The sequence below is a fragment of the Triticum urartu genome, chromosome 6 (assembly GCF_003073215.2).
Source record: "Triticum urartu cultivar G1812 chromosome 6, Tu2.1, whole genome shotgun sequence".
Lineage (NCBI taxonomy): Eukaryota > Viridiplantae > Streptophyta > Magnoliopsida > Poales > Poaceae > Triticum > Triticum urartu.
In genome coordinates, this window is record NC_053027.1 from 358306224 (window position 1) to 358330298 (window position 24075).

Consider the following 24075-nt stretch of genomic DNA (forward strand, 5'->3'; position numbering starts at 1 on the left):
GTTTATGAGAATATGATGCTGCCTAAATTGGATACATTTGTTTTGCTTACAAATGAAGAGCCTGGCATGGATTAGAGGGATGAACACTCGAGCAAGACCAAGCATGGAGATGATGGCATGTGCAAGGGGATCAAGAACGTTGTTACAAGTGATGATTTCAGGACTTTGAAGCCACCATAAGGAGTGCATGAAGCCTTGGACGAAATATACAAGATGCCACTTCATAAATTTCGTCCAGAGACTATTCTAGGTGCTGCGTCACCTTCTTATTGGGCCAGGCCCATGTATTTTCGAAATACTTAAGTATAGGATGTTTTCAGAGTCCGTATGTGTGGGGAAACAAGAGTTAGGTTTGGTTTTGGACCCTCCTCCAAGGGCCATGAAATTCGCCCCTCTCTCCTCCATATATAAAGCCCTTAGGGCATCGTTTAGACTTTGGGGTTTTGTTTACATAAAAGTTCGCCATAGCTGCAACTTCGCGTACTTCGTTTGTGTTCAACGACCAGACAAAGGCGTCACAGAACCCCACCTTGATCAACAAAGCTTCCCTCTTATATTCGCAATATCCAGATTGCAATCTTAGTTTCTTGCTTGGTCTTTGTTTGCCTGCAGGAAACAGACCTTCGTGGTCAGGTTGATCGTGCTCCGGCGTGGTCAATAACCTCTCGGAGTTGGTTTAGCGATTGCTAAGGTGCGACGTCTTCGTATGTTCTTAGTCGGATCGTCAAAGTCGGCTTCCTCCAAAATGATAGCCACCATCTCACCGAAACATCGGGACACCTTCGCCTCTATCAAGTGGTATCAAATTTCAAGGTTGCTCGGTGAGATTTTACAGTTTTCATAGTTGAGATCGAGTCTGTTCTTCATACCTACAGTCCATCAAAAAGCCAAAAATAAATTAGGGCTAGTTCATCATATCTGAACCAATCTGAGCCTTTGCATAATCTTTTTAGGGTTTTGCATTGTTGAATTTGCGGTTACATCGTCGTGTCTAGTTGCTGGTCTTAGTGTCTAGTCCTTCAGAATTTCTAGTTCTATTCACAAGTTGTCACGCCGTCGCCGCATCATCATTATCATCATCGCTGCTATATACCACCAGCATCATCACTGCTGCCAAATACCACCATCATCATCACCGCTGCCATATACCACCATCATCGTCACCGCTACCATATACCACCATCGTCATCACTGCTGCCATATACCACCATCATCATCACCGCTGCCATATACCACCATCATCATCACCGCTGCCATATACCACATATCCACTGCCATCACGATAATCCGAGTCCACCTCCATCACCGATTCGCCACCAGTCCGAGTTCCACCAGATTCATCAGCGCCACCAATCCGAGTTCCACCAGATTCATCTCCACCACCAGTCCGAGTCTAGTAGTTTCTTACTCTGTTTTGGATTTCCAGACCACGCCATACTCCGAGTCGTGACAGAGTAGGACTCCCGAACTTTCGTGCTACCCGCAGTAGAAAAATAGTTCCAAACTCAAAACAAAAACTAAGTCTGGAAAATTCTGGCTAGTTGGTTTTTAGACCATGTGTAGACTTTTTCGAAAAAAAATTGTTGCGGAGAAAAAAAATAAAAAAGAGGAAAAAAGTGCAAAAAAAGAAAAAACATTTAGAGCGCGCTCCTCCCTTGTTTACGTGCAGTGTCGTGATTTTGTTAGTGTTCTACGCTCGCGTTTCAAGCACGGTCTAGCCTAGGACCAGCACAGTACTGTCGTTGAGCGCTTATTCAACTTTGCATCTCTGAATTGATTATTGCTGACCCTTTTTGCTACCATATTATAAGCCTTCCTAGCTCCACATCCATCTACGTTGTGCATTTGACTCTCCCTGGTAATCGCTGTATCCAAGCTTTGAGAGTTTTGACTACGACGGTTGCCGATCACCGCCTGCTGCTGGGTAAGAACTGGTAAGAATTTGAGATCTGCTTGACGGATTTGTGATACCCACCACCACCTCTTGTTAGTAGTCTGTAGGATCATATTCTTGTGTGTTTCTATTTCTGCTAACCATGGCAGGATCACAAGCCGATGAGAATGACTGGGAGAACATGATGAATAAGGAGTTGCATGATAAATTTCAGCAAATGATGAGTGGACAGGTGCAAGATGTGCTAAACAGATTTGAAGAGGCCATGGACAAGATAGATGGCATGGAGAAGACGTTAGAAATAAAGCTCGATAACAAGTTTAATGAATTGCTCGCACGTCTTCCACCACCACCACCGGCTGCACCTAACGCATGTCTACAACAACAACAACAACAAAAACAACAACAACAACAACAACAACGTCGCCTTCCAAATCAAGTGGGACGAGCACAACACGTTCCCATTGAGCCTGGGCAAAATTCTGGTGCCGCTGTTGATGCTTCTGTAGCTCCTGCTGCTACTGCAGAGGTGGAGGACCATTATGAGGATGAGGTTGATCAAAATCAGAACTACGTGCAACCACCAGCACCACCACCACCAGGTCGTCCTCACGTATATCATCGCAATGGTAGGGCTGCACCACCATATGAGGTACGAGATCATGACCATCTTCCTAAAGTGAAATTGGATATTCCACCATTTGAGGGTAGATATGTTTCTGATATATATCTTACTTGGGAGTTAGAAACTGAACAACGTTTTACATGTTTACAATATCCTGAGGAGAGACGTGTTCCTGCTGCTGTTTGTGCTTTCACTAGCTTCACATGTGTTTGGTGGTCTGAACATTGTAGATTATATCCTATTCCAACTACTTGGGCTGCTTTGAGAACTGCTATGCGTACTCGTTGGGTTCCACCATATTATCAACGTGAATTACTTCAAAAATTACAGCGTTTAAGACAAGGAAAAAATTTTTGTAGAAGAATATTATCAGGAATTACAAACTGGCATGATTAGATGTGGAATTGTTGTGGAGAATGAAGCTATGCTTGCATGCTTTATGCGTGGATTAAATAGCGAGATTCAGACCATTCTAGAGTATAAGGAGTATACTAATATCACTCGTTTATTCCATCTTGCTTGAAAGTTGAACGTGAAGTGCAAGATCGACAGGCATTGGCACGAACTAATTTTTCTGCATGTCGACCTTCATCATGGACACCACGTGCATTCTCTACTTCCACTGCACCAGCACCTCCATCAGGTGCCACCTCCAACTGTGATACAAGAAAGCAGGCACAACCACCACTATCTGCGAAGAGCACACCTGCCGGGCCTGCGCAGAGCTCTTCTTCTTCCATGGCATCAACTGGGCACACAAGTGATATTATTTGTCGTCGTTGTAAGGCAAGAGGACATTTTGTGAGAGAATGCAAATCTCAGCGTGTGATGATTGCTACTGAGGATGGTGGGTATGAGTCCGCTAGTAACTATGATGAGGAGACTTTGGCCCTTATTACACGTGAGGAACACGGTGGAGATGATTCTGATCATGAGACGCAATACATGGCTCCTGAAGATGCTGACAGGAATGAATGTTTAGTTGCTCAACGTGTTTTGAGTGTGCAGGTCACACAAGATGAGCAAAATCAGAGGCATAATTTGTTCCATACAAAGGGAGTTGTGAACGAACGTTATGTTCGCGTCATCATAGATAGAGGGAGCTGCAACAACTTGGCTATCATGGAGATGGTGGAGAAGTTATCTCTCACCACAAGACCACATCCACATCCTTACTACGTCCAATGCTTCAACAACAGCGGCAAAGTTAAGGTATACTGTTCGTGTGCATTTTAGTATCTCTACATATGCTGATTATGTTGATTGTGATGTCGTACCCATGCAAGCATGTTCCTTATTACTTGGTAGACCATGGCAATTTGATAAAAATTATGTACACCATGGTAGAAATAATCAGTATACTCTTGTTCATAAGGATAGCCATATTACTTTGCTAAAGTCAAGCGAAACTGAATCATAGACATGCCAAATGGGTTGAATTTATTGAAACTTTCCCTTATGTCATTAAACACAAGAAGGGTAAAGAAAATGTTATTGCTGATACTTTGTCTCGTCGCTATACTATGCTTTCACAACTTGACTTCAAAATATTTGGTTTGGAGATCATCAAAGATCAATATGTGCATGATGCTGATTTTAAAGATGTAATGCAGAATTGTAAAGAAGGAAGAACATGGAAGAAGTTCGTCATTAATGATGGATTTGTGTTTCGTGCTAACCAGCTATGCATTCCAGCTAGCTCTGTTCGTCTTTTGTTGTTGCAGGAGGCGCATGGAGGAGGATAAATGGTACAGTTTGGCGTGAAGAAGACGGAGGATATACTTGCTACACATTTATTTTGGCCAAAGATGAGACGTGATGTTGAGCGTTTTGTTGCTCGCTGCACTACATGTCAAAAAGCTAAGTCACGACTAAATCCTCACGGTTTATATATGCCTTTGCCTGTACCTAGTGTTCCTTGGGAGGATATATCTATGGACTTTGTTTTAGGTTTACCTCGAACAAAGAAGGGGAGGGATAGCATATTTGTTGCCGTGGATAGGTTCTCGAAAATGACACACTTTATACCATGTCATAAAAGCGATAATGCTGTTAATGTTGCTGATTTGTTTGTTCATGAAATTATTCGCTTGCATGGTGTGCCAAATATTATTGTTTCAAACTGTGATACTAAATTTCTTAGCGACTTTTGGAGATGTTTATGGGCTAAGTTGGGGACTAAACTACTTTTTAGTACTACTTGTCACCCCCAAACTGATGGACAAACTGAAGTAGTCAATAGAACATTGTCTACTATGCTTAGGGCTGTTTGAAGAATAATAAGAAAATGTGGGAAGAATGCTTGCCTCATATTGAATTTGCTTATAATCGTTCATTACATTCTACTATAAGATGTGCTCTTTTGAAATTGTGTATGGTTTCCTACCTCGTGCACCTATTGATTTGTTGCCTCTTCCATCTTCGGAGAAGGTTAACTTTGATGCTAAAGAACGTGCTGAATTGATTTTGAAAAATGCATGAGTTAACTAAGGAAAACATTGAGCGTATGAATGCTAAATATATACTTGCTGGAGATAAGGGTAGAAAACATGTTGTGTTTGCACCTAGAGATCTTGTTTGGTTACATTTGCATAAGGATAGATTTCCTAATTTGCACAAATCAAAGCTAGTGCCACGTGCTGATGGTCCTTTTAAGGTGTTAGAGAAAATAAATGATAATGCATATAAACTTGAGCTGCCTGCAGATTTTGGGGTTAGTCCCACTTTTAACATTGCATATTTGAAGCCTTATTTGGGTGAGGAAGATGAGCTTCCGTCGAGGACGACTTCATTTCAAGAAGGGGAGGATGATGAGGACATCAATACCACTGTTACACCCTTAGCCCCTGCTGCTATACATACTGGACCAATTACTAGAGCTCGCGCACGGCAATTAAATTATCAGGTACTTCCGTTTATGAGAATATGATGCTTCCTAAATTAGATACATTTGTTTTGCTTACAAATGAAGGGCCTGGCATGGATAAGAGGGATGAACACTAGAGCAAGACCAAGCATGGAGATGATGGCATGCGCAAGGGGATCAAGAACGTTGTTACAAGTGATGATTTCAGGACTTTGAAGCCACCATAAGGATTGCATGAAGCATTGGACGAAATATACAATATGCCACTTCATAAATTTCGTCCAGAGGCTATTCTAGGTGCCGCGTCACCATATTATTGGGCCAGGCCCATGTATTTTCAAAATACTTAAGTATAGGTTATTTTTTTAGTCCATATGTGTGGGGAAACAAGAGTTAGGGTTGGTTTCGGACCCCTCCTCCAAGGGCCACGAAATTCACCCCTCTCACCTCCATATATACAGCCCTTAGGGCATCATTTAGACTTTGGGGTTTTGTTTAGATAAAAGTTCGCCATAGCTGCAACTTCGCGTACTTCGTTTGTGTTCAACGACCAGACAAAGGCGTCACAGAACCCCACCTTGATCAACAAAGCTTTCCTCTTATATTCGCAATATCCAGATTGCAATCTCAGTTTCTTGCTTGTTCTTCGTTTTCCTGCAGGAAAAAGACATTCCTGGTCAGGTTGATCGTGCTCCAGTGAGGTCAATAACCTCTCGGAGTTGGTTTAGCGATTGCTAAGGCGTGACGTCTTCGCACGTTCGTAGTTGGATCGTCAAAGTTGGCTTCCTCCAAAACGATAGCCACCATCTCATCTAAACATCGGGGCAACTTCGCCTCTATCACGCTTGTTCCTCGGGTTCGGCGAGCTTGGCTTTGAGATTGTGGTGAGAGCGTGATTTAGGGAAGAGAGATCTTCGTGCGCACCCCAGTGTTCGAACCTTAAGGGTCTGCCGGAACCCGTAATCCGACATTTGGCGCGCCATGTAGGGGTGCGCCGAAGCCTCTCTTTGTCAGCTGATCCGCAAACACCCCGCGGTCTCGATGTCCGGCGACCCGAGGACGAACGCCGACCAGTGGGCTGCTTGGCCCGTCAGGGCGGCACCGTCCGCCCAAGGAGACCTCAACTCCGCACTCCAGGCGGCCCGCACACCGCAGAACGCCGTGGGACGTGGGCGGCGCGGACCGACGCCTTCCGCCCTCACACCGTGGCGTGCGCAGGCCACCGCAAGATCCTCAAGCTACGCAACAGCGATGACACCACACACCCGATGGGAATAGGCAAACATGCGAGCCGCGCTCGTGGTAGCGGGGGAGCTGCTGCAGTGCTGGCTGATGGAGAGCAGCCGCGACACGTTCTTGGAAAGCGTCGCCGAGCTGTTGGATGCTGTAGCTAGGGGTACGCCGCCTTTCTGCTCCCTACTTAAATTTCAAGTTGTGTCCAGGTCGCAAGAAGGTCCTCATCATGCCTCGTGCTCCCAGGTGCACCAGGAGGGCTCGCCAGCGCCAGCAGGACCAGCGGTGCTGGACATCCGGCCACACCCTTGCCTCTCTCGGGTGGCGTAGGTGCGGGCGTTGCTCCTCACGGTCCCAATCGAGCGCCACCCTACAGCCACCAGGGAGGCGCACCGGGCTCGGCGGCGTGGGGCACAGGGCGCCTCGGCGGAGGTTCCGGAGAGGTGGCTCAGGAAGCCTATGTGCCCCGCATGGTGGATCACGAGTACATGCCAAAGGACGACCCTGCACATTCCTCGAGTCGGGCTGGGAAGAAGAGATGCTAGAAGCCGAGGCCTTCCATGAGCCACCCAGGAGCCTCGCCGACCCCGCCAACGACAACCGCCGTGGGGTACCACTAATATCTCAGGAGCAGGCTTATGCTAACCATGGGTCGCAGGTGGACTAGGCCGCAGTGGTAGAGGGCAACCCTAGCGCGGCAGCCCCACTCCAGTCAGGTGCGACGCACTGGGGGCTGCACGGAAGGTGTCCGGAGCAAGGCCCTCCATCATGTCACGCGGGGCAAGGCGTCGCCCGGAGGTAGGTCCTCTGCCGGGGAGGCGCCGGCGAGCACTCCCCCGACAGAGGGCCCGTGGTCGCCTAGGATGCCACTAGCGTCCCCTTTGCCCCTTGGCGTCGTCCTGGTTTCCGGATGCCCCAACAGTGGTCGAGGGTGGCGCAAGGTGGGGCCCTTGTCTGACGATATGAAGCAAGGCTCGCACGTGTGAAGGTCTCCGCCCGTGACACTCTCACGTAATAATGAGTGGGGCTGTACATGCACCGGAGTCTCCAGAGAGACGCTCTCCGGCCTTGGGGGCTCCCTCCCACGTCGTAGTCCCCCAATGACTATGCTCACGGCCAATGAAAGCACTAGGCTCCATGCTGGTGAGAAGACAAGAAGACAAGCTAGGTGCCGGACGCGGCCATTTGCTTTCAACCCCTTTTCTGTAGCTTGATTTGCCACCTTATGGATTTGAACTTGCAGTCGTATTTTCATTGGCAAAGCATGGGGGGCATCTTTTCTCGTTCATTTTGATTTCTTGAGTTTTCTGGCTCCGTTCCTTGTTTCAAGGCCATTGCCTACTGCCCCTCGTTTACGAGCGCCTCACGAGCGGGGGGCGGGCATGGTATTCGCGCACATCTAACCATGATCTAACGCTCATCCCTTGCAAGGCCCTCTTGGGCGGACCAGTGGGCTCCTCAGAAGCCCCAAACCTCGTGAGCCCGCGGAGGACTCCCCTCGGGAGAACTACACATCGACAACTACAAGGCCAATCTGAGGCCCGCCTAGACTGAGGTAAGTTACTGTAGCAAGCTCACGGAGGAACTTGAGAACTCAAAAAAGCATGCCTTAAGTCTGGCTCAGGCAATAAAACAATAGTCTGATTACATGAGGGGCTCCCCCTCCCCAAAACATAGTTAAATCTTCGGGGGCCATGCCCAAGCTTTTGCGCGAAGGTTCAGAACAAGGAGCGCGGGCTCAATCAGACATGTCGCTCGTAGCATCTTCTGAATCGCTCCCAGACATGCTACTGGCATCGTCGCCAGCGTCGTTTTCACCATCATCGACCACATCGCCTTGATCTACCATGACCACCACTACATCGTCGTCAGAAGTGAAAGCTCTGACTAGAGCATCCACGTTATCATCCACCCAGCGCGCCAGGTTGTCCCAGATAGCTCCGGGCACTGGGGCGATGGCGTCGTCGAAGTCGAAGTTGGGGTCGGCATTCTGATGATGGCTGAAGACGCTGGAGAACACGCGTCCAAGGAGGCCTCGGCTCTTTCCGTCCACAAGCTTGTGAGCCATCTCGGCCCGGTCCTCCAGGCGCGTCACAACGTCGGTGAAGAAACGAAGATGGCCGACATAGTCCTCTATGTGGGGGTGAGGGGCGCGTTCGTCACAGATGGCACCCAACGCCTGGTTGGCCCTCACCCTGAGGGCCCAGAGCATGGGAGCATGCTCGTGCAGTAATGTCTGCCAGTGGAGCGCTTCCTCCCTGCTTTGCTACGCGAGGGACTCAGCATCAGCAACCCGCCGCTGGAGCGGGAGCAGTTCGATGCGGGTGGAGGCTAGCTAGGCCTGGATGGAGACCTGGGCCGCCGCAGCGACCTTCTCACATAGTTCTGCTTCATCCAACCTCGACCAGAGGGCGGTGGTTCCGCCCTCAGCTTCAGCTTCCACAAGCTTCAGCTTGAGGTCGTATCTGCTGGCAAGATCCGCCCGAGCCTCCGCCACCCTATGATCGATTTCCTCCTGGATCCCGACTTACGCGTGCACTGGCAGCATCCTCTGCTTGGGCAACCTGGCACTCCCTCGTCTCTAGCCGTTCAAGCTCGAGGCACCGCTCTGTGGCCTCTAGCATCAGTGCCTCCTTGGGCCTCAAGATCTCCCCTTCTTCGAAGGGCACCCCCTTCATCGACGCCAAAGTAGCCCTGCACACCTCGACTTGCTGCTCCAAGGAGGCGTTCAGAGCCCGAAGCTCCGCTTCGCATTCCTCAGCTGCCGCACGGCGGTGGTCAGCCTCCCTGGCCTGCTCCAAGGCTCGGGTGCAGACCTCACGCGAGGTGGCAAGGGATGCCTCGGCCTTTGTGTTGGCGCACTCGCGCTAGATACGCCCGAAGTCGATGGCCACCTTCAGCTGATGCCATTCGTCCGCCAGCCGAAGGCCTTCAGTATCGAGGTGGGCGTTAACATCCACAAGCTCTTCCCTGAGCCGGCTCAGTGCGCCCATCGCCTCATGGAAGAGATCGTGGCGTACTGCTTCGCACTCGCGTGCAAGCTCGAATGCGCGGCCGGGTCCGCCATCCGCGCCAGGATGTGTTGGAGAAGCTCGAAGCGGCTCGCCCGCTCTCGACAGGGGGCCGGCACCTTTCCGGTCACTCTTCGGACCTCGGCGGAGGCCCGGTAGGGCGGGGCCTCGTCGCTTGGAGGTAATGCCAGAGCTGAGGCCGCCCAGCCGCGGGCGAGGACCATTGATGGGGCCCTCGGCACACTCCCCGCACCCCAGGCCGAACTGCATAGGAAGGACGACAAGAGCGCAGGGACAAGACGCCAGGCAGGCGTGTCCGCCTTCCCAGCAGGCCTTGCGCTGCACATGGTGGGTCGACTGGAGGCACCCAGGGTCAGCAGAGAGCCTGAAACAGGCGAAGGTTGCTTCTCGGGAGACTCCATCGCCCTGGCGGAGGGGTCGTGAAGAACTATGGTCAGGAGGAGAAACGGCGTTCGAGAATTTACGAAGATAAGGTACTCACTCGTCAATAGCAACGTACTTCCTCTGCTTTAATGGCCAGATGGTGTCACCACTGCAGCTTGGAGACCCCTTCCTCTTGCGGAGCACCGTGAAGTTCGGTCGGAGCCGGCCGAAGCCCTGGGCGCAGTCACCAAGGCTGGGCGAGGATGGTGTGACTCCCGAGGAGGCGACCTCAGGGGTGCTGGACCGCGCGGAGACCTCGGTACTCGCCTCGTGGCAGTTCACCAGGGCCTCGGGAGCTCCGGCCTCAGGAGCATCGCACTGCGTCGTCCCCCAGGACGCTTCCTCAGGACGGCTCTCCAGGGTCCCAGGGGACGGCACCTCAGGTGTCCCGACTGGTGCCGGTTCCTCAACAGCAGCGCCGCCATCGCTCGACAGCAACCGCCCCTGCGCCCTCTCCTGGGGCGGGCAACACGCTCACGACAGGCAGGGGCCACGAAGACAGGGCTCTCGCAAGGCCCTTCAAGGCCAACTGGGTATTGATGTAGGGTAGAACCCTAATCGGCCAATCTTTCACGAGAGGAGCGGATCCCGTGATGAACACGAAGAACACGGGGGGGGGGGAAACGAGGGGAAAAACGAGGGAAAACACGAGAGAATCACTAAACCAACAAGATATGGTCACACATATGCTAGATCCTCAAGTACATAAGAGATCACACGATCCACGGTCAACTAAGGACGATACAAGGGTAGCCGGTCTTCTCCATGAGGAGGTCTTGATGTTCTTCTCCGCAAGGAGGTCTTGAATCCAAAGGGATCTTCTCCGAAGAGGGTCCGCGGTCTCTCTCATGGAGTAGATCCGATGTGGATGAGCAAAGCTCTATCTCTAAAATGAGCTAAACCAATGCTAACCCTAGAAAAGTAGTGGGGGAGTCGTTTATATAGGCAAAGGTGGGGGGAAGGGGTACATGGGCCTCGGCCCAACATCATGCATGCATGCACTGTCCGGATGATGTGGATGTTGGTCCGGATGATCCAGGCTTCGGGGGTCCGGATGATCCGAGTCGGCGTCCGGATTGTCCGGCTGTGTCGAGGGGGCTGCGGGAGGTCCGGGTGTCCGGGTCCTGGTCCGGACGTCTGGGTATGTCCAGATGATCCGGGACTGGGTCCGGATGATCCGGCTTCAGGGTGACGCTTCGGGTGCTCTCTGGTGGGTTAGCTGGATCGTCTGGGCCGTGGTCCGGATCGTCCGGACGGTGGTCCGGATCGTCCGGGCTTCGGCCGACTAAGCCCTTCTTCTTCTCCGTCTTCACATCCATCTTCCGCCTCGGATTCTCCTTGCTCCTTAGCATCTCCATGGATGACTCCTTGATACCTAAGTATGCACAATGTCTCCGTTTGAGGTAGTAGCCATGTCTCATGTGCATCAACGTGGAATTGTGGGAGGAGAGATGTCACCTCGGTTTCGAGAGCTCTTACACGTGCTCGTGTCATGGGTCTGTTAGGCACTTGGTGAGACGATGGTAGGTCCATGGGGATGATCTTGGGATGCTCCGCATCATCTCCCCTCCCTTGGGGAAGATCCGTCCTCGGATCAAATTCTTCACCACCAAGGTAGGAAGAGAGATCTTTGACGTTGAAGATGTCGCTCACGGAGTACTTGTCGCGTGGAATGTCGTTCTTGTATGCGTTGTTGTTGTAGTGTGCAAGCACCTTGAAGGGTCCATCCGCTCGTGGTCAAAGTTTGGACTTGCGTTCTTGGGGAAAGCGGTCCTTGCGAAGGTGTAGCCACACAAGATCTCCAATGTTGAATACAATAGGGTGCTTGTTGATGTTGAGCTTGGTCGCAAGTTGTTGTACTTGGCGCTCGATGGTATGCCTTATATCTTCATGCACCTTCTTGAGATGATTCACACATGCACTTGCGTCCAAATTGATGCGCTCTTGGAGTGGTAGAGGAAGAATTTCCAATGCGGACAATGGGTTGAATCCGTAGACGACCTGGAAGGGGGACTTGCCGGTTGTTGAGTGTTTTGCTCCGTTGTAGGAAAACTCGGCGATAGGTAGACACTCCTCCCACTCCTTGATGTTCTTCTTGATGAGTACTCGAAGTAGAGCAGAGAGTGTGCGGTTGGTCACCTCCGTTTGGCCGTCGGTTTGCAGATGATATGCCGTGGAGAAGAGTAGCTTGATTCCGAGCTTGGCGCATAGGGTCTTCGAAAAGTAGCTTCGGAACTTGACGTCGCGGTTCGAGACGAGCGTCTTTGGTACTCCATGTAGACACAATATTTCCCTACAAAAGAGATTGGCAACATGTGAAGCATAGTCTATCTTGTTGCAAGGAATGAAATGTGCCATCTTAGAAAATCGATCCACAACGATAAATACTGAATCCTTTCCATTTCTAGTCCTAGGAAATCCATGTACAAAATCCATGCTAATATGTTCTCACGACTGATATGGAATTGGTAGAGGCATGTAAAGGCCATGGGATTGAGCTTTTGACTTAGCTTTGCGACATGTAGAGCATCGGTTGGTGAGGCGGTTGACGTCCCGAAACATCTTGAGCCAATAGTAGTTCTTGGAGAGCGTAGCAAAAGTCTTGTCGCGCCCAAAATGTCCCATTAGTCCTCCGCCATGAGATTTTAGCAAAAGCAACAAACGAAGAGAAGACTCGGGGATGCAAAGCTTGTTAGCTCTCATAAGATATCAATCTTTGATGTAATAGCGTTCCCAAGAGGTATGCGTCAAGCATTGGGCATAAGGAGTAGCAAAAGTAGGATCATGCTCATACAAGTCTTTTATGTGCTGAAAGCCAATGACATCCAATTAAAGTGGAGTAACAAGCATGCATATGCGGGAAAGGGCATCCACCACAATATTTGCCTTACCTTTAATGTACTTGATGACATAAGGAAAAGACTCAATAAATTCACTCCATCTAGCATGACGCTTGTTCAACTTGGTTCGGCCCTTAAGGTACTTGAGTGTTTCATGATCGGTATGAATGTTGAATCCATGAGGGCAAAGATAGTGTTCCCATTCATGCTAAACGCGGAGTAAAGTATATAGCTCTTTGTCATAGATGGGGTAATTGAGTTGCACTCCGGAAAGTTTCGCACTAAAGTAAGCTATGGGGTGCTTCTCTTGTGTTAACACACCTCCTATGCCATTATCACTAGCATCGCAATCAATCTCAAAGGGCTTGTCAAATTTGAGTAAAGCAAGAACGGGAGCATGAGTAAGCAAATTCTTAAGCTCATTGAAAGTGGTATCTTGGGATGGTCCCCAAACAAAAGGCGCATTTTTTTGCTCAAAGCATGCAAAGGCGAAGCAATGGTGCTAAAATCTTTCACAAAGCGACGATAGAAACCCGCAAGGCCAAGAAAACTTCGCACTTGTTGCAAGTTGGTTGGTTGGGGCCAAGTATTAATAGCATTGATCTTGGACTCATCTACATGAACAAAACCCAAGAAAACGAGCTTATCAATACCAAAAAGGCACTTTTCCATGTTAGCATAGAGACGCTCTTTTCGAAGAGTTTGCAAAATGGTTCAAGCATGGGTGACATGATCTTTGAGAGATTTGCTATAAACAAGGATAGCATGGAAGTAGACCACAACAAACACACTAATGTAAGGGCGGAAGACATGATTCATAAGACGCATAAAAGTACCCGGTGCTTCCGATAGACCCATAGGCATCACTAACCACTCATACAACCCAAACTTGGTTTTGAAAGCGGTTTTCCATTCATCACCCTCTTGTATGCGGATTTGATAGTAACCACTTTTAAGATCAATTTTGGAAAATATAGTGGCACCACTAAGTTCATCAAGCATATCATCAAGGCGTGGAATGGGATACCTATAGTGAGCGGTGATAGCATTGATAGGTCTACAATCGGAGCACATGCGAAAGGTACCGTCTCGTTTTGGCACAAGAATGACCGGGATGGCACAAGGGCTCAAACTTTCACGCACATGTCCATAGTCTATGAGATGCTTTACTTGCCTTTGTATTTCTTTGGTTTCTTCGGGGTTGACACGGTAGGGAGCTTTTTCGGAAGAGGTGCTCCGGGGATGAGGTCGATGCGGTGCTCGATGCCTCATAGTGGAGGTAGTCCCAGAGGTAGCTCGTCGGGGAAGACATCTTGAAATTCTTGCAAAAGAGAAGACCACACAAAAGGTAGAGCGTGAGAGGTGTCAGCATTTGGTGCGTTGTCCTTGCACAAAAGGACATAGTGTAGTACACTAGATGGGTTCTCACACACTCCTCTTTTCTCACTTTTGGTGGCAAATAGGATTAAGTTTTTCTTTTCGCTCATTGTGGAGGCACTCAATTTGGGCTTGTGGCGCTCACTCTCTTTTTGGTGGCTCACTCTCTTACTATTCTCTCCATGATGGGTGGCTTGCTTGTCGGCGATCACTTAGTTTGGAGACATGGGGCGAAGTACGTACTTCTTTCCATTCATCTTGAAGATGTAGTGGTTCGTTCGGCTGTTGTGGATGACACCTATATCAAATTGCCATGGGCGTCCAATAAGAAGGTGGCAAACGGCCATTGGCATGATTTCACACTCCAAAGTGTCTTCGTAGGCGCCAATTTTGAAGGAGACTTGTACTCGATGCTCGACTTGGATAGTGCCGGAGTCGCTAAGCCATTGAACTTTGTAGGGATGTGGATGCTTCGTCTTGGGAAATTGGAGCTTGGAGCAAAGTTCTTCACTTGCGAGGTTATGACAACTCCCTCCATCGATGATGACCTTGACGGACCTTCCATTGATGCCGGTCTTAGTATGAAAGATATGGCATTGTTGATCTTGTGAAGGAACATTCTGTTCGGGTCATCATAGATGGAGGGAGCTGCAATAACTTGGCTAGCATGGAGATGGTGGCTAAGCTATCTCTCACCACAAGACCACATCCACATCCTTACTACACCCAATGGTTCAACAACAGCGGCAAGGTTAAGGTAACACGTACTGTTCGTGTGCATTTTAGTATCTCTACATATGCTGAATATGTTGATTGTGATGTGGTACCTATGCAAGCATGTTCCTTATTATTTGGTAGACCATGGCAATTTGATAAAAATTCTGTACACCATGGTAGAAACAATCAGTATACTCTTGTTCATGAGGATAAAAATATTACTTTGATTCCTATGACTCCTGATTCCATTTTGAAAGATGATATTAATAGAGCTAATAAAGCAAAACAGGAGAAAAATAAGAGTGAAAATCAGATTGTGGCAAAAGAATTTGAGGAACAAATGAAGCCTGTAATAAACGATCTAGTGTTGCTTCTGAAATTAAATTGAAAAGTGCATGTTTACTTGCCACCAAATCTGATATTGATGATCTAGATGTTACCAAATCTGTTTGTTATGCTTTTGTGTGCAAAGAGGCATTATTTTCATCCGAGGATGTTCCTTCCTCTTTGCCTCATGCTGTCACTAACATTTTGCAGGAGTTCACTGACGTCTTTCTACAAGACGTGCCACCGGGATTACCACCTATTCGAGGGATTGAGCATCAAATTGACTTAATTCCTGGCGCATCATTACCCAGCCGTGCACCATACCGTACCAATCCAGAGGAGATGAAGGAGATTATGCGTCAAGTACAAGAACTGCTCGACAAAGGTTATATACGTGAATCCCTTAGTCCTTGTGTTGTTCCTATCATTTTAGTGCCGAGAAAGGATGGTACGTCGCGTATGTGCATTGATTGTAGAGGCATTAATAATATTACTATTTGTTATCGTCATCCTATTCCTAGGCTAGATGATATGCTTGATGAATTGAGTGGCTCTACAATATTCTCCAAAGTTGATTTGCGTAGTGGATACCATCAAATTCGTATGAAATTGGGAGATGAATGGAAAACAACATTTAAAACTAAGTTTCGATTATATCAGTGGTTAGTCATGCCTTTTGGGTTAACTAATGCACCTAGTACTTTCATGAGATTAATGAATGATGTTTTACGTGTTTTCATTGGACAATTTATGGTAGTTTACTTTGATCACATATTGATTTATAGCAAATCTTTAGAGGAACATTGGAACATTTACATGCTATTTTTATTGCTCTACGTGATGCGTGTTTGTTTAGTAACCTTGGAAAGTGCACCTTTTGCACCGACCATGATGCGGAGCATCCTACGGACATCACCATGTGAAGAGTCCATTCGGCAAGTGACACGTGCGACATCTACTTCACATACACAAAGGTGAATCATCTCCTTTACACGCCCTCACTTGACCCCTTCGAGGATGGTATACTACGTGACACTCCACTCATGTGCATGCATAGGTATTGTCAGAATGGTACGGACGACGAGGAGGAGTGCGAGCGCAAGTGTACAACTACACCATCCACGAGGGAAGCCTGGAAGAGAAGACGGAAGAAGGAGCTACAAAGTCTACAGCGACCGGACGACCGGAAGCCGCCGGACGTCCGACCCTCTATAGCCACCGGACGACCAACGAACACCGAACGTCCAACAAGTCCCAGGCACTGGACGTCCGACGCTCACCGGAAATCCGGTGCCACCCATCGCGAAGCAAAATGACGGACGTCCGACGCCTTCCGGACGACCGGACCCCCGCGAGCGACCGGACATCCGACGCCAACCGAGCGTCCGACCCTTCCTGTGCGCAGCCGGGCCTTTGGCCTTGTATCTCACACCCACTTACCCCTTCGTGTCTTAGACTATAAATAGACCTTCCCCTCATCCTTTCTAGGGTTAGCAAAGGATTATCTCATATTTCGTGTGAGAGATTTGCTCATCCACTTGGTTATCTTCTCCTCGGAGATTCGAGCCTCCCCCGGAGAAGATCCCCCAAGCGGATTCAAGACCCCTTTTAGGGAAGAACTCAAGACCTCCTACCGGAGAAGACTGGCTACCTTTGTATCATCCCTAGTTGATTGTGTACTGTGTGATCTCTTATGTATTCGAGGATCTAGCACTTGTGTGATCATTCTTGTTGGTTTAGTGTTTCTCTTGTGTTTCCCCTTGTGTTCTCCCACTTTTCCCTCTCGTGTTCCTCGTGTTCTTTGCGGGATCCGCTCCTTTCGTGAACGATCGGCCGATTAGGGTTCCACCCTACATCATCTTGGTATCATGAGCCACGTTAATCATGATTTCGGAGCCTTCCCTCTTCGTTTTCTAACCTAATTTTGTTGGATTCTTCCCCAATTTCGAAATCCCCACCAAAAATTGCCCCAATATTTTTTGTGATTTGTTGGTTTGACAAAGTTTTGTTGGAATCGATCCATAGATTTGCTTGGTTTCAAGTGGATCTAGCATCTCCCCAAGTTTCCTCATCTTTCATCCACGAAATCTCCTCATTTTCTACCCCAAAAATCCCCAAATTCCGCCCAAAATCACGTCCCGAAATTCCCTGGACCGACCGGACGTCCGGAGCCCCTCGACCAAGCGGACGTCCGACCTTTTCCGGACAACCGGAACCCCTAACCCGAGCCAAATTTACGGATTTCCGAGCCCGCCCGGACGTCCGGCCACCGGTCGCCCGACCATCTTCGGACGCCCGTAACCTGTAGATATCACATTCGGCTGAATTTTGTTTTGTCCATAACTAATTCATCCGGAGTCCGATTTTCGCGTTCTTTAGCTCGTTTTGAAGCTCTTAACATCCCCCTTCCCACAAAAGTACCACCAACATCTTTTGACTCCATCAAATTTTGTGAATTTTGGCATCTTTGCCTAGGGCTTCCACCACATCATCCGGTACTCTACCAACGACTTCCGCAACCTAACCAATTTTGTTCCCCATCGCATTAGTGGTTTCTTGAGGAGTGATTTGAGTCTTCTAAGGTGTCTAGGCTACTTAGGGACAGTTTCTTCTTCATCAACCACCACCACCATAACTTCCACATAGGCTTACCCACCATATACTTCCGCCACCCCAACTTAACCTTGTTTGTGTTGTGAGTTGTGTCTCCTAAGGTGTTATGGCTACTTAGGGACCGTGCTTCCAACTCCGACACCGTGTATAGTCCACCAACTTACCCTCCATTTCCACATTGCGTACTCCACAACCCATCATTGCATTTCCGCAATCCCAATGAGTTTCCGCAACCACCACCGCATTCCTGCTACCACCATTTGACATTTGAGATTTTGAGTTCGCAGTTTTTCCATGTCCTAAGGTGTTTCGGCTACTTAGGGACGAGTCTACATCATCTTGGTATCTCCATCAAGATCACCGCCACTCATCATCGACAAAGAGGTAACCTCCATATCATCTTGGTATCGTGGTATCCCTCCATTGTATATTCCCTTGCCATTGCATTGACAACCCCTAGCCCATTTTGCGTCACTTGCCTATCAAGACGAGCCATTTGAGTATTGCCGGCAACGTTACTTGTGCACATTAGTGTTCATCGAGCTACACCTTCCATTCCATACATACCATATCATATTGGTATCATCATATCATCTCTTGTGCCTCAAGTTTGTTTCCGCATATACACAATTACTATCTTGGTTTGTGCATTTCGCAATGTGGCCATATACAAAAAAAGGAATAAAGCTTTTAAGCAAAAGAGTGAACAAAGAGCTTGTAAGAAAGTGCTATAGCATCATACCACATTGCATAAGATTGTCATATCCGATCATCTTGGATCATACCACCGGAATATCATATACATAGCATACTTGGGATAGAGTCGTTGCATTTTTGTCTCCTACAGGTTGTGCACAAGTGTCATATCCGCCTTTTGAGCAATCATGCTAGCGTCTCTCTTCAGTGTGCAACACAAGTGTTCTCCGTGGATTCCACATTTTGTGCTCATTCCTTGGTTGCATGACCCCATTTATCTATCCGTCTGTGTGTTTCCGTGTGCCACCTATATTGCTATTGGTCTACTTGTTACACTTGAGAATTTGTGAATCTCTTTCAACATTATTGACTCTGCTAACATTTTGCATTAAATATTTGTGCCACTATCCTCATCGAGCTCCACCATAAGCCTTACTTGTGTAGGTGTGAGAAACCGACAAGATTTGGTACCAATTGTGCTATTTCCTTGTCCACATTGGAGTGATCATTGATCCACTTTCAACTTCGGTCAAGGTACATTTGGTATTCGTTCTTCTCTTTCTACCACACATTTTTCTCTTAGAGTGATGGATAGGCAAGGCATTTCATCTTCGGTATACAACAACAACGACGAGTTCGATGCCACGAACAACTCCAACGATGCCAAGATGCAAGCTCAAATGGAGGAGATCAAAGCCCTCGTCAAGTCCTACAAGCGGTCTTCCTCATATTTGAGAAGACGCTCAAGAGCACATGCCTTCGAGCTACCATCTCCGGAAAGGTCACATCGGCATCGACACCATCACCACCACGAACGTGAAGGTCAAGAGCTCAACACCAACAACCGCTCCACGACTTCACCATCCTAATTGGCATCTTCTCCATTTACTTCAAGGCATCTTCGCCTTTGGATATACGGCATCTTAGCCCACAAGAACCTCAAGAGAAGCTCCCCAAGGTCAAGTCCGTGACTTCCACGAGCTACTACGACCTCGACATCGACCACTTGATTCCTTTCTATGGGACTCAAGAACCTGAGGAGTATCTCGAGTGGGAGCGTTTGATGGACGACTACCTCAAGCAACATCAAGTTCCTCCCGAAGATCAAGTGAAGTGCGCCACAAGGAACTTCCATGACTACGCGTCCACGTGGTGGCTTCACACACCTTCAAAGACCTACGACATGAGTTAGCGCAAGACAAAGAGAGCTTTGCAGTGAGAGTTCGTGCCTCCAACCTACACGGAACAACTTCAACGCCAATTGGAGAACACCATCCAAGGATCCAACTCCATCGACGAGTACTTCAAGGATATGAAGATTGCCCCGCGACGAGCCGGCGTGGACGACCCCATTTCGATGAAGTTCCACTTCATGATGGGATTGCACAATGACATCTCCAAGACGATCTTCATCGAGAACTACAAGTCCCTCGACGACAACTACATTGGTGCTCTCAAGGCGGCACAAGAACTCATGAAGGCCAAAGCTTCTCCACCCTAAGCTCACTTCGCGACGGCCAGGCTCCATGAGAACGAGCATGAGGCTAGTACCACCATGATGTCTAAGCCCGAGGAGCTCCAAGACGATGCTCCCAAGTTAGACTTCACCACCATCCCTCTTTGTGGCATTGATGATGCCGTGTCCTCCATGACTCTTTTTTAAGACGGTGCAGCGACGAGTACGACTACGGAGACCCTCAGGGACCAAGCTTTGGAGGCGAGTGACAAGGTGGAGATCAAGGATGATGGTTCCATCTTAGGAGGCGAGAGTGATGATGTGCCATCTTCCGCTTTCATCCATGACGACGACGATGAGATGGTTCAGCATGGGATTTTCCCTTCGACCACGATGACATCTAATGACTTGATTGACTTTTTCCACCACATTGAGAGTGAGAGTGACTTCACCACTAGCCCCATATATGATGTGTTACCCCAATTCCCATGTAAGGAGAGCCACAACCCCCACCACTTGAGTGAGATGACTGACTCGACCATACGTGAGATTGAGTGCACATACCTTGAGGGAGTGAGTGAACCACCACATAGAGATAGTGTGATAGTTGATAGGGCATGTGAGGCCATTTGCATTTCTAATAACATGACATCTACCTCTATTGTGTCTTCTCATTTGGTGCTAGGTCCCATATATGATGACGCGCCGATTCACGACGACTACGTCCTCCCTTTGGACAAGATGATGGCCATGGTGGAATATGATGCACCCCCACATGGTTCCACCAAGATGAAGATGACTACCATTTGGTCTTTCCCACCTCACCTACACCACATGAGTGGAATTACAAAGGTAACATAGGTGAAGGTGATGCTCTAGTCCCACTAGTGTACATTCTTGACATTGATTGCTTGCATGATGTTGATCAACCTATTTACATGCTTCATGCTAGTGTGACTTACCCATGCGATGATTTACCCATTTATGATGAGTATGATGATTGCCATGTGGAGTCTATTAGTTGTGATGCCATGTTCCATAGGATTTCTTGTGATAGTTCTCTCGGTCACATCATGTTTGCCAATCCGCTCGACTTGTCATATGCTATGCATGAGATCAATTGTATGTCATATTTGCAATCTCTTCATAGTGACTATCCATATGCTATTAAAATAAACCCAATTTGCATATATGGCATTGATGACAAGCCTATGGTTATTGACATTTGTTTCTCTTGTGATGATATTAACATGCTACCTTTTCATCATTTATCTCATATGCCATGCCACAACCACCTAGCTTCGGATATGCATTGTTTTGGATGTTGTCCATTTTCTCCGTATGATCTTTCAAATATTGCACATGAGGAGACCCCCATAGTTTCCTCATACATTTTAGGAGATTGTGATCACTCCCATCCATTGCATGATCCTTATACTTGTATGCTCAATTTGCATCCCCATCGTGTTATACATAATAACTATTCTTTCATGATGGATGACATGTTCTTATACAATGCATCAAATTTCTGTGAGCGATGCTTATCTTGTGCTAACTTCCATGTGCAAATACACGTCATGATGGATGATGTGTACATTTAGCACGCGCACAATTTCTTTGGTTTGTGTCTCTTTTGTGTAGGTACCCATGAATACTTGTCAACCTCGCAATCCCACGAGTTGACAAAACGAGCTCTAGAGAGCAATGATGACTTGGGATCACATGGATTGTATTTCTCACCGCTCTCTTCGCGCAAAGACTTAGCGCATTTCTTCTACATGACCCTCACTTGGCTATGGGTTATTGACCATTACATATTCTATGCCCATCTTGCCATGTTCACTTTGCATGATATGCACATTACTATGCTTTTGTCATGCATTCGTGACCCACGCTTTGCATTACACATGATGATTGATTCTCATACTTGTATGTGTATTTGCAAGCTTGGTGGAGACATTGCTTGTTATTGCCATGTTTTCTCCGTGCCCCATTCCTATGATGATACTTTCATCTTGCTTTGTGTTCGTGCTTGCGATATGTCATGTGCATTGCCTATGCCTATTATTTTCTCTCATGAAATGATTGCCATGATTTACTCTAGTATGTTGCATCTTCGCACTAGTAGCTTACACGACTTGATTACTATGTTTTCTTGCCTTGTTGCATCACCGATGACTCAAACTTGCTTGCTTCATGCGGTTGATGACAACCATCTACATACTTTGCACATGATTGTTATTGCTTGCCATCATATATCTCCATATGTTGCCTATCTCATGCTAGATGATTTGCCATGTATTGAGTGCAATTATGCCTTTAGTCTTGATAATGAGTTTGCCCCCATAGCATTCTCGCATATATTTGGAGATTTTGACATTCTTCTTGTGAAGCATGCTTGTCTTGCCTCTTTGCAGCATATACCTAGTGCCATGAATATAGCCATTGTTGCATCATATTATTCATGCACTTGTACTTCTAATGGTTATGTGCAAAAGAAGATAACCATCATGATGGATGATGTGTTTAACTTGGACCTCGTGTCAACTTCCACATCATGTGAGTTGACCATTTGAGCTCTTGAGAGCGAACCACCTCCTACCACGACGATTCTACATCGCACTTGCTTGTACTTCGGCATTGTGAAGGACGCACAAGGACATGCTTTCAAGGTGATATCCTTCTCTTTTGAGAACCCCCAAACCATGAGACTTGGACCACTTGATTGCACACTTGTTAGAGATCTTTCTTTGACTTGTCATTTTCACCATTACATGCATCATGATATATATGCCTTGTGTGTTGCATCCAATTCTTGGATTACTTGCTCTCATATGTTGGGTTGCAACAATGTCATCACTTCACATATGCCATGTCCCATTGATTTCTACATGCTTCCCTTGATTACCTCACACATGATGAACAATTGTTCTTTCTATTGTGTTGAGTGCCACACTATCTTCACTACACCCTATGCACGTTATGCTTGGATTGTCTTGCACTTGACACATGTGTTTAGACACTTCATTTCTTTTGGTGTTGTGAATCATTCCTATGCCTATCATAGACCTTTCATTGAGTGTTTTGCCCATGTTTGCTATGAACTTGAGGTAGATGCTTCTTCTCTTGTCACACATATTTGCATCACTACCTCACATTCACATGCCAGTCCCCATGATTTCTTTGCTTGTGCTCGATTGATATGCTTACATGCCATGTCACAATCCTTTGTCACACCATATGCTTTGCACGATGACGACACTTGTTTGGTGAATCACCTCTTGAATGCTTGGTTTTGCACTAATGCTAACCACATTTGTTTTTCCAAGTGTTTGTTGTCTTTGGTCCTTTTGAAGGAATCCCAAGATGGTGCGACATTGGAGAGTGCCCATTTCGAGCTTCAAGATGATGAGAACTTGGTGATCGACCACTCCTACACGACGACGCAATCTCTTTCCCATGGTGATTTGGATTTCGATCCGAGGTAGGGTCTTTCCCAAGGGAGGGGAGATGATGTGGAGCATCCTACAGACATCACCATGTCAAGAGTCCATTCGGCAAGTGACACATGTGACATCTACTTCACATACACAAAGGTGAATCATCTCCTTTACACATGCTCACTTGACCCCTTCGAGGATGGTATACTACGTGACACTCCGCTCGTGTGCATGCATAGGTATTGTCGGAATGGTACAGACGACGAGGAGGAGTGAGAGCGCAAGTGTACAACTACACCATCTGCGAGGGAAGCCAGGAAGAGAAGACAGAAGGAGTTGCAAAGTCTACAACAACCGGACGACCGGAAGCCGCCGGACGTCCGACCCTCTACCGCCGCCGGACGACCGACGAACATCGGACGTCCAACGCTCACCGGAAATCTGGTGCAACCCATCCCGAAGCAAAATAACGGGCGCCCGACGCCCTCTGGATGACTGGACCCCCACGAGCGACCAGATGTCTGACGCCAACCGGA